Source organism: Amia ocellicauda, chromosome 5, assembly GCF_036373705.1.
Source record: "Amia ocellicauda isolate fAmiCal2 chromosome 5, fAmiCal2.hap1, whole genome shotgun sequence".
NCBI classification, from domain to species: domain Eukaryota; kingdom Metazoa; phylum Chordata; class Actinopteri; order Amiiformes; family Amiidae; genus Amia; species Amia ocellicauda.
In genome coordinates this window covers 6,762,704-6,775,096 of record NC_089854.1, presented here as the reverse complement: position 1 = coordinate 6,775,096, position 12,393 = coordinate 6,762,704, and the positions used below count along the sequence as shown (strand labels likewise).

Here is a 12,393-nt window from a genome sequence, read left to right as displayed (position 1 = left end):
GTTAAACTTAATCAGGTTCAATAGATGCTGGTCCATATCAGTTTCCATACTGTAATGACAGTACACCATGATCTGTACACGAGGGATTTATTTTCATTTTCATTTCTTATTTTTCTATATAGATCATTGAGATAAGATGCTTATTTCTGCTTATGACCTACTTTGGCTGCAACATCTTACTGTGTTTCTGAGGATTGTTGTCTGGGTGGAGACTGGGGAAGCATACTTTAAAATTAGAAAGGTCTCCTCCATTATAACTTTGTACCCCCCTAGGACCATCTGCCCTCCCCAAACAGGAGATGACCTCTGACCTGTCACACCTGCAGGTCACGGTCAGACTATTGTTATCCCACGAGTCGAAGGTGTTATGGGTCACGGGGACACGGTTTTCTGTCCATGTACCCTCTCTCGCTCTCTTTCTTTTCTCTCCGTCGGGGCCAGGAGTCACTGGGACAGATTATTTTTAACCTCGCTGGCCTTCCTCCTTTGTCTCCGAGGCACAGTGGATTCAGCGTCAGCAGGCCGGGCGAGCGCTCCCCCGAGACTCGGGCTTTCGGAAACCCCAAGCTCGGCTTTCCTGGTCAGCAGACTTAACGCACTCACACGCGACAAAGTGAGATTTTTCCGGACTTGGATACATAATGCCATGCGTTACAGAAGCCACACAAATGGCGTGCTGGCTTCCACATGTATACGCAGCTTCCATTTACATAGCCCAGAAATGACACCGCCCACACGGCTTGAAATGGCTTTTGCCACCATTCTCCAGATTCCAGAATCCAAATCGAGGCTGTCAACGGCCAAGTTTCCGAGTGGATTATTACTCCTCTACTGTAGCACTTTGAAAAGAGAAGCAAACCAAATACAAAAGTCATTTTCAAAGTGTGGAGTTGAACCAATTAACAAAAATACAAAGTGCCCATTCAAAAGGGGACTCTAATTTAATGTCCCAATCTTCAAGTCTACACGTGTAGCTGCCTGGTAGTAATCTTTGATCCCTGAAGAAGATGCGATTCATAACTCTGCAGGATCTTATACTACCAGGATGATGGCATCTCCTGCACGTCTGTTTTCCTATAGACATCTTCTCCCGTAGTTTTTGACCACCCAGAGAGCCGCACCTGCCCCACAGAATCAGGCAGGTTGCAGGTGACAGCTACCACACCCTCCTTGCACCCTGATTATAGGCCGTTTCATTAACACTATCTCCCTAGCCCTGTCATTAAAACACACATACTCACACACAACGCATCTCCCCTCACTCGGCCCCAGACAGAAACCCCACAGGGCACAGAACACTAGTAACTAAAATCCTACTGTACCGTGCCTACACTGACAGCACAGGCACAGAAACAGGCAAAACCATTTTAACAACTTAGTCACTACTTTGTTCTGGAAGACAAAAATGTATTATTTGCTTTTCATTAAAATTCCCTTAATTTTCCTTTGTTTATTTAACTTATTTAAGTTATCAGCTTTAGTGTGTTGTACAATAGAGCCACTAAAACCTCGCTGCACCCACCTCATTGATGTTGATTGATAACGTGGGTTTTGATAGGAGAAACCCAGTTGTGGAATATGACCAAAGTGAAATTGACCGTGAGATACAGGCAGCTACCTTAGCCTACCACCTATCAGCCAGCAAAACATACAAAACGACACTAGCACGGAAACAGGAAATTCTCAGAAAGTGCATGAGCAGTTCAGTGCTATGCCAGATTTCAAGTGGTTCAATCGGCATCATTCGGGCCAGATCACTTAAGTAAGGATGCTTGCGTTGCTTGCAATTTGATTTTAAGTGATACTGTCTTGTTCACCAAGCCTACCCGATCATTTAGGCTGTATAGATATCCGTGCTTTCCAGAAAACTGCGGAGTGCTGATTTGTACCTTTACAACTGCAGCTCTTTGTGCTGAAGAGTTAATGATGTGTTGTCTAGATCTGGGTTTTCTTTTCTAACAGGGAATTTCACCACAGAGACTTTGGCCCGTGTAGCTCGGGGTGTAGTGTGTAATTTTTTTTTTTTTTGCACATGGAATGACAATGGATTCACTATGAATAAAACTACAGGGATTGCTTTTGTAGTAAGAAGAAACCAGTGCTGCCTAACCAGTATTGAGAAATACAAATTAAGCACTACCAGCACAGTAGCATACACGCAGATATATTTAAGAGGCAGTGATGCTGTACACATAGAAGACAGGAACTATCTGGTCTTAGGGATTGAGAAGCGTGCTACAGTCTCTTCCCCAGTAGGAAATAACTACCGTGATAGCTGTGGTCCAGTTGTGCTTTTGGGCACATGCTTGTCACCAAAGATGCTTCATATGATGGCCTTTTCAGTAGCAGTGTTCCCTGCGTTTGGTCACAAGGGCCTCTCTCTGCCCACGATGACAGCGCTCAGTCCAGGAGCCGGTTCCTGTTTGAGGCCGCCTCACCCGTCTCGCTACGGTCCATCACAGGATGCCTCGGCCTTTGTTGCCTTTATCACAGGAAGCAGACCCTTCGGGGCCGGCCAGTGGCAGACAATAAGAAGCACAGTAATGGAGAGGCGACCAGGAAGGGTTTCTCCTGTCTTCAGTGGATTCTGTGCTCTCTATACTGCAAAAGAGTGGCACAAAATCCCAGACTGGGCTGGCGTCAGGGTCAGTCGAACACTCACGCTACTGTACTGTACGTGCAGGCTCACAGTCTCAGCCCACACGGACACTGCACACACCCGCCAGCACACACTAGCACACACTAGCACACACAAGTATCTCTGCAAAGGGAAAGTATATTTATAAACCAGCAGGAACCCAAATGTAAAACGACTTTGCAAAACCAATACACGTCAGTAATACATGGATGCATTTCGTATATACATTTCTGAGCTATTCTGAAATCGTTTTCAATACTGTACTTCTCTCCTTTAAACAGGTAGTTTAAAAGGTTACTCCCTGGCATTACAGCTGTTGCGATATAGGCTAATTCACTAAATATAATCAAAGACAATAGCCCATCTTAAAGAACTGTATGATGGAGGTTCGTCTATGGCTAAATGTACTGTCTCTCACTCACTGGTTTAACAAGATAATTAAATTGAATAGCCACTCCTTGTTTGAAACTCATTGTTAAGATGCCAGGATCTCTGATGGGCAGACACAACAAATACATAAAACAGTCTGGAGTTGTGACAGCAATTACCTGGTCGTGTTGATCGAGTGTACGGATAGTGGCTGTTTCAAGGCGAAACCTGTACACGTCTCAGTCTACCATTTAGACATTTTAATTGAACAGTTATTCAGTTGGCCAAGCTACACTCAGAGATACAGGACACAACCCCCTATATAAACAAGTACAGCTGATCATTTTATTGCTTTGTGGGTTTTCCCCATGAAGCAAAATAATTCCTAAATGCTTTTTTCCTTTAGTTGGTCATTTGATTTTCCAATTTAACTCGATGAATGCCTGTCTGTCATACTGTGCGTGCATGTTTTCAGATATGCTGAAGCACGAGTCATTCAACGTGCCTAAGTACCATCCACCTTTTAGTTTTTTGCCCTTGTACACTTTCTGACTGTAGGGATCTCGATACAGCACACGCAAGCTGAAGGTCTTCCGTCTCTGTGTGAGCTCTCCGTATGCTTTGGACAGATATGAAGCCCAGCACAGTTTTCTACGGCACAGAGGCTCAATACAGGCCACTCAGAGCTGTGCACCAGCAGCATTGTTGTGAACGATCACGGTGCATTCTCCGAGACACCAAGACAACTCGCTGCTCCCTGTGCTTTTGTGTGGCGAGAGCTCTTCTGCACGCTCAAGAACGCCGGTCAGAGGTCAGTGGGACACAGCTCTGGACACCCGTCTCTATTAACATTACCAAAACTTCAGTCCGCCTTTATCCTCAAATATAAAACAAATTGTAAATGTAGTGATCAAATATAATTTAAAAGCATTTGGAGAACACTATTCTATGAAACACCCCCTCGCCTCTATAAGTGGCTTAGGAAGCATCTGCTAAATTACTAAGCCTGATTATTATTAATATAAGTCCTGAGGCAAGCCAACAGAAAAATCTTTGCCCAGCTTATAATTACTTATTGCAAAAACACAGTTACGGAGATTTGCATATTTTGTTTTTCAAGCTTTCAGCAGGAGCGTGAGAATGATCTTTAGGAGTTTGAAGATGTTTCTGTGAGGGCTGAATTAGGACATAAAAGCGGAATGAGAGAAGGAAATGTGCAACTTGTCAACGCATCTACAAAAGGCTCGCTCCGTTTTGTATATACAAGGAAGTTCAGGAGTGGCGAGAATGTGTTCGCTTGGAGTTACACCCAATCCATCAGGACGAGGCAATAGCACAGACAAGAGTCAACAATTCTTCTTCTGCAGAGTGTCAAGAAAAGAAGTGTGGCTCCAATTAACACTTCTTCACAACACAGCCATTGTTCAATAATAGCACCTTTAATTTTTGCAAAAACATAAAAACAAATCCATTCTGAGTGCTCATGATAGAGGCCTATTCTTTGAATGCAAACCAATATTTTTATATAAATTTCAAGTTTATATAAAGTTCAAATTCACTTCAACAAACAGATTCAAGCATTGTACTGTATAGGCCTGCTGTATACTATACTAGTGTTCACATGGGATGAAAGAAAATTTACACAGAGAACCCGTCTGATAAGTAAACAGTATCGCCCCGATTCATTCTAGAGATCTTAGATGTTAATAAAGTGAACACATTTAAACATATTAAAACAAAGAACGCATTTGTTATTCCGTTAGTTTACCTTTCCTTGTAACAAAGTCATAATTCTTTTGCCTGAATGAAATAAATAATATAAAATAAGATTAGCAATCTTCCATCTGATAATCAACCATTCCTTTGTGTAGGCACTTCAAATGGGTTTTGTGTTGCTTTATCTTGGGCACAGCGTTTTCAAAAGAATGAAAAAATAAAAGCTGGCTTACAGAGCCAGACCTAAATACATAGTCGCTGTCTCCATGTATCCGCGATGCCGATACGACGGCCCTGGCAGTGATGAATGGCAGTAATCAAAACAGAAACCGCAGTCTTTTCAAGCGAGCACCCCAAGGCTGCCACTACCAGCCCGCAGATCACACAGACGGAGGGGGAGGTATTCTGCAGACACAGCTCCGAGCCGCCACCACGCAATCAGACACTCAAATTACACCAGCCCCTAAGTGACAACTTATCATTACCTCAATTAACAAAATGATACTCAAACACACAGAGACTGACATTAACCCGGTTCCTGTGCAAGACACAGCACGTCCCGGAACGGCTCAGTGGAGAGTCTGCGAAAAAGGGAGGGTTGCATTTCTGTACAATTCCCATTCACTTGCCTAGGAGTCACAGTGACAGGTTAAAGTAACACTGTCACTAAAGTCACTCTGAAAAACGTAAAGGTTTTCAGGACATTCTCTCAGTTTGTATCGTGTCATGTCCTCTGTAACTTAAAGCATCAATCAGAGGTCCCAATGCATTAAAATAGAGAGGTAACAAGTTGAAAACGTTCCCAAGTTCCAATTCTTCTAAGTTCTCGAAGAATTGCTTGGTCGATAACCGATCTCAAAAAACAACACAGAAGTCATTGGTTTTTGTGGTGGATAGAGAACTGCAACTATTCCCCCCCTAGAAGCAGTGGTTTGTGTGAACAGAATGGGTTTTATTTAACTGAAGTCGTGAAGTACACAAAAGCACTTACGCACTTCAGTCATAGGGATATCAACGAGGGTAAATAGGCATTACTTTCAGTACAAGATTATAAGGAAACTGTGCAGTTTAGAGTGATTGACAAAGTTGAGAACAGTGGCTTAAGTGCTGGGCCCTTTCTGTGACTTCTGTCATAGTATTAAACACAGTCAGTCAACAGAGAAATATACAACTCCAAACACAGAATAAAATTGTTATTATGGACGACCTCAGTCCATTTGCTGACATTTTAAATCACTTTACTTTTCCAGCAAATGCACTCTAATAACTCGAGAGACTAATCCACCTTCAATTGCAAAAGCTTTTGAACACTATATTCAAGTACAGCACTTGATCTTTATTAAGGTTCAATTTTGGGAAAGAGGAACCATCAGCACTTTTTTCTTCTTCTATATTTCTCTAATTGTTATTGGCTCTGCATGCCATGTTCCCTCTCTTCTCTGGTGATGTCCTCAGAGCTCTCACTGTGTAACTTCTGCAAGAAACGGAGTTTAGAGCAACCGCATTTACGACTGCGCTGAAAAACGACCAGAAGTTTCCTATCAATCTGGGGCTGGAGGAAGGGAGAGAGAGAGAAAGAGAGAGAGGAAAAAAAGAAAACATCTCACTTTTCCGTCTGGCCTCCGAAGCATTGGGAGAGCAAAAAGAACAAACAAACAGGAAGTCGTAGGACTGCCTCGGAGGGCAGCCAAGTTTTATTGTTGTAAAGTCAGCTGTCAGTGAGGCACCAAGCAAACGCACTTCTAACGACAACTCTGTACACAGGGCAGGGTATGTGGACTGTGACAGCTGATTAATTGACCACGAAAGGGACTTGAACACATGGCCACAAGCTCAGCCTGCAAACACCAAAACAACTGTTCTCTGGTTCGTTTTCAGAGGGATCAAAATGAAAGTGCACTGACGGCTGACAATCCTCTGATTCAGTACACCAGAAAAAAAAAAAAAAAAACACATTCTTTATATTGTCTATCAATCATTACATCACCATTACAGCTATGCAGAGATACGTTTATATGGCTGTGCAGACACAGCTAGGCCGTCGGCTAACTAGCTGAGCTGGGGTGTGGCCCTGTTGTGTATAATTAGGAACACTCAAGAGCCAAATTACGGACTGTTCTACTCTGTCAAATGTAACAAAGGCTGGGTTTACATGCACTTGAAAATTGCCTCCACAGTTATGTTTGCGAGTCAACGTGTGGCACACATGTTCCACTTGAGAGCTCGACCATAAGACAGGGCATTTTTAAGGGCAGGCTCAATTGCTCTCTCATATTTTAACTAATACTACAAAGAGCAAAAAGAACTGAAATAGTAGAACACCTCAAAAGGTTGAAAAATGCTTCTTTTCAGAAAGTAATCTTCAGTATTTCAGTGGGGAGAGCTGGCTATACCACACACTAAATATTCAACTCAAAAACCATACTCTGACCAGGCACGGACGCCCACAGAGTCTGACCAGACAGTAGATTTTTTGTTTCTCCCCAGAAAGAGAAGATTTAAAGAAACGCTGCAGCAGTGCGGGCTGGTTTTCAATGCAAAAAGCTACGACTGTGCTGCAGAGGAGAGCACTGTGGGACTCGAACCGGACGGTTGTTTATCCAGCCAGTGACTCACAATCCGTGAACGAAAACTGGCACTCTGAGAAATGCATGAAAGTCAACGGCTGTTTTTGTCAGTTCTGGAAGTCGCGGTAGTTTATTCGGAGACGTTTAGTGCCGTGTCCATTATTCTGCGGGCACGCCGAACAAGAGGGTTTTATTCTGTGGAACAATGCTTGCGATGAAAACCCGCTCTGCAGATATCTGTTGTTCGGAGGCCTGACTTGCTAGGAAACCTCTGTTCCCTTTGACTGCACGCTGAAGAAGAATGAGCGCTGTTGTATTTACTGCAAACAAAGTACATTAAGTGACGGCCGTCTATGATACATGCACAGTATTCCTTTGGTAGCCCTTAGACAGCCTCTTCATTGTGCTGGCAATTTTTCACCAAGACACACGCACACAGAACCCTCCAGTACAGTTCTTCAATTCACTTCCCACATGCCCAGGAAAAGCATGAAGGGAAGTTTAGATTTCCTGGCTCGACCTTTAAGTCTGTCCCTATATCTCCTACCTTATATCTGTGGCATTCACTTCACTATAGCATGAGGCAACATTACACACTGCACGCACATACTAGGAATGCCATTTTTATCTTCTTGTTTTGATCTGCTGGTGGTTAGGGAACAGAAGAGTGTTCCCTTTAACACATAAGATTCCTGATGATTTCTGAACACATGAAAGCATCTCAAAACACCTTTATCCTGCATATTGCACATGTATAAATCAGTTCTTATACTTGTACATGCAACTTTTAGATTTGAGAAATCAGGTTTTCAATCACATTTCTAAGCAGGAGGTTGTACTAAAATTGATTGCACATGGAAAAGTGGCTTTAAAACACACCTATATAGTCACAAAAATGATACCTAACCTTTCAAAGTAATGCATAGAAGTTATACAGTGGAGGATGAAGGTAACTTTAAAAGATAAACAAAGAGTAAAACATACATAAAGGCTAGACAATAAGAGATTGAAGTAATTTTGAAATGCATATAGTTTTTGTTCTAATTTGCATAAGAAGTGCCTCTAATGGAAAACATGTGCATGCATGACTGACAAGCCCTGAAATCTCTCAGAAAGATAATTGCAGTGGAGTGATTGCATTCAGTTCCACTAAGCAATGGGCCTATGTGATTTGTGAACCACTGTTTTTTGTAGCTCCTAGGTCTTTAAGACATGAAGTGTCACTTTACACATGTTCTACGGTCAGGAGCAGTGCGGCTTTACAGGCTTATCTCTCCCAGCCAACAGACCAAAATAACTTTTTACATTTCACCGTGGAATTTCTAGGTAATCTTTCATTTTTTTCACAGCGTTTTCAGGGCCAGCTCAGAACTCACCTATTCTCAGCCCCGTAGCTCCTACAATCCTTTTCTCTGCCACGCAACCCCCTTAACCGCAACCCGCCACCCCACTGCGTGATCTGTTGCTGCTCACTTCAATGGACCAGAACACCAGCACCTTCGCTTGAACCGTTTGTTACAATGCATTCTTGCATTTCAACAATACTGTAATGTAATCCTACACCTTATTTGTTGTGGGTGTCCAGACAAATACTTTGCTTGACTGTGTACCTTACTGCATGTTTTAAATGCTCTATCCTGCATTTCCTAAACCACTTTTGTTGGTGGCACCTCCCAATACAATCGTATAGCCTAAATTAACAGGTCGTCAAAGTGCCCGAAACAATTACTAAGGCACAGGCCAAGTTAGCAAAACAAATCAATGTTAGAAATTGTTCTAAATCGGCTGTATTGCAGTTCAGCACTGGAATACAAAAATAAACTGCACATGAACTGCCAACAGAACTCATGCTGGCTGTATTCTCATCATGGGAAAAAAAGTCTTTATCCTGGACCGCCCCCCTTCTTTTGAATGCAAAAAAATCCTGAATTCATGCTAATTATATTACCACTTCAAGGAAATGTACTGTAGAGAATTATGGCAGGAGTTTATAAATAGGTTGAGTTATTGTGTAAAATGTTTTGAACTGAAGTTTGGAAGTTTTTTCCCACCTTTCTTTCTTAATCTAATTCATGTTAGCTGTCTTAATCAATTTCTGATCAATTCAGTCTTAAAGGTGAAAAAGGAGAGAAAATGGTTTATGAAAATGTGTTTTCTACAGTTTTTTTCCCTTTTCTTTTACATCCATTGCTCAGCTCAGCATTTCAAATGCAAATATGTTGCATTATGCATATAATAATACTCATTACATTTCCTAATAGTCACTTATCAGTGTGATTTAAATCATGTTGCACTGAAATTCAGAAGGTGGTGAAAATAAAATGTAACGGGTCTAAATTCAAACACAAAATAGATTAATAGATCATATATGAAAAGGAAATGTTTAACTAAGTATACTCCTCCATAAATATAATAGCTTATTCTGTGTTTAATGAATTGATTGCATGGTTTTCCAGAGGGGGAAGAATTCAGAAGTCAGTCAAGGCCAAACCAGCTATAGACCCACATTCTTAACAGTGTAGAACATTTCGGAAAAGCATGTTGTGTGGAAAATTTAACAGCAGCCTACAAAACTTTCCCAGTCCTGCTATTCAGCTTATCTATGATTGTTTAATTATATATTTTAACATGGGCTTAAAATCCTTGTCCTCCATTTTGCTATTTTTTCCTTGCGGAAATGCATATTTTGTTAATAGTCTTTATTGGATTTAGACAACATCAAACAGAAGCCAGCTGTAACTCATCCTGTATAGAGCAGACGGGGAAAACAGTTTTTCACTATTGTTTTCCTGCCTTTGACATTACGTTTCGCTTCAGACGATTCTTACACAATGATAACTTCTATAAACAGCTTTGACCAAAGCCACATAAATAAATCAACTCTGTCACTGAGCTATTGTTTCAAGCCATTGTATTTCAGAATAGGTCAGCTTCTGCATTCAATTAGTAAACATGCACTGTTTATAATTAAGTAAAATCAAGCAATCACATGCTTCACAGGGGAAGAAACATCACCCAATCAAATTCTCTATAGCTGCTTCTACTGCCTGTCAAGATGATCCCACATGTATTCTACACAGGCTTTACATTGCAGACCCTCATTATGCATTCAAATTTGTTATACACTATTTAAATATATTTTGTAAAATGCTCTAGCAAAATAAAATTGACGTAATTAATTTGGAATTCATTAAAAAAAAAAAACTTTCCCTGGGTGAAATAAATGGCTATTTTACAAGTCTTGTCTTGCGATCTAATCTCTTGGGACGGGATTAAAATGTAATAACCCATATGGTGCGCTTTAAAAAAACAATCGGAGTCAGATAAATAACTGACTCTGCATGAACAAAATTGATACACATTGCATTCTATACATTCGAATACATTCTTAATGAATGCATGCATGAAAAGCGCAGGTTTGCAGCCCTTGGCTCAGGGCACAACAAGGAGATGCCTCCAGCAGCCGTGAACACTTCATATGTATCAAAGGCATGAATCTGCGGTTTAAACAGACGCGTATAAAACAGCCCGTTAGCAAAGCGCGCTGCGAGACTGGGAAATGAGTTTGTCGGGAGGGGGAAAGCCTGGCAGCCCGGTGACACGGGGGCTACACGGCATCATCTCACACATGCAGGGCAACAACATCCCACTGCACACAAAAGAGCCAGCCTGGACCGCGGTGCCCTGACCTACAGCTGTCCGCCGCTTTGAAGTGCACAGGATGTCCCCTTACCTGCAAACACAACGTGCAATCCAATGCAGCTCGTTGCATCTTCGATCAAGTTGTTTTCCGATGTTTCTGTCCCGAGCAGAGCATGATATCCCAGCACGGCACGGTTACGCTCCCCACCTCCTGTTTCGTCTCACACACGCTTTGCTGGGGCGGTTGTCCTCTGCATCCCGCTTCGGCTGCGTCTGCCGCATCCAGGTCTCAAAATGCAGCCGTCATTGGGCTTCTGCGCAGCGAATTCGTGCTCTTGTGATTCATTTCCAGCCAAGTGTCTTTGAAAGTTAACAGGAAGTTTTCTCGGTTTTTTTTTCGCCTACTTGTGGGCCGAGCTACACTGGGAAGCGTCAGGGTCGTGCTCGTCCGCAGCTCTGCGCATATCTGCGAGGCTCCACCAATGGGAGCGGAGAGATTCTGCAGATCTGCGACGAGCTGCGGACGTCTGCGCTGCACGAACGCGAGCAAGACGTCAGCCGGTCCGGCTCCTCCTCCCCCGCAAACCACGGTGGTGTGGAGTGTAAACCGAGGCGACTGCACCGCGTAAATCCATGCACCAGGACACAACGGCACAAGAGCATGCGTATATCTGCAGAAAAAAGTCCTGTTAGAAAAAGTAATAATGGTATAATTATGTTGATATTTTATTTTTCAATTCCATCATGCAGTGGCTCCCGGGCTGTGATTGACAGCTTCATTCATCTGTCGTGCGCCGCTTGTTTTAAGATTATTTACAATTACGTACGTCACTTCACTTCATTTTATCAGTTGTACTTCACACATAAATATAAAGATTCATTGGTCATCGCAAATTACTGAAGTCCATCTTTCAGAACTTGAATAAAGGCAAATCAGGAGCAGTGAGACTGAAACAGTATTATTGATTAATTATAGTATTGATTTGATTGACACATAAGAGCAGACTGGAAACAAATGAGGGATGTGGTCAGTTATCGTGCAATTAACATAAACACTCTTCCTTGCTAAATTTTGGCAACTGTGATTATAATTGGCCATAATAACCCAGTGGTAGGAAACGCTGGTGTCTAATTTGTTATGACACTTAAATGGGTTTCCTGAAAAAAAATGCCCTCCCTGTATGATGTGTATTGATTTTAAAACAGGATCTTTTCCAAATTAGCTAGCTGACTGCTGGGCATCCTGTCACAGGAAATGTTTTCATTTTTGGTGTAAGTCAAGTTGAAGCCCTGCTGTGAAATCAGAGGGCAAAAGAAATAAATGATGGTTCGTCTGCCTGTCTCAGTGAAAATGGACATTGGGCCACAGTTGGTCCAACAGCTGTTGGTGTTCAGCCAGCTTGCAATATGTCCATAATATAGTCAGGGTCAGCCACCCCAGGGGCTACTCAGATGTGTTTT

The 12,393-nt window shown here is 42.2% G+C and overlaps 1 protein-coding gene across 1 annotated transcript in view; it reads right to left on the bottom strand.

Moving 5' to 3' along the window:
• Nucleotides 1–11,335, bottom strand: part of dennd2c (DENN/MADD domain containing 2C) — a 33,050-nt gene extending 21,715 nt beyond the window's left edge. Inside the window, exon 1 of the mRNA XM_066703469.1 lies at nt 11,024–11,335. The gene's annotated coding sequence lies outside the window, so the exon portion shown is untranslated. The remainder of the gene's footprint in view (nt 1–11,023) is intronic.
• Between the last annotated feature and the right edge of the window lie 1,058 nt (nt 11,336–12,393).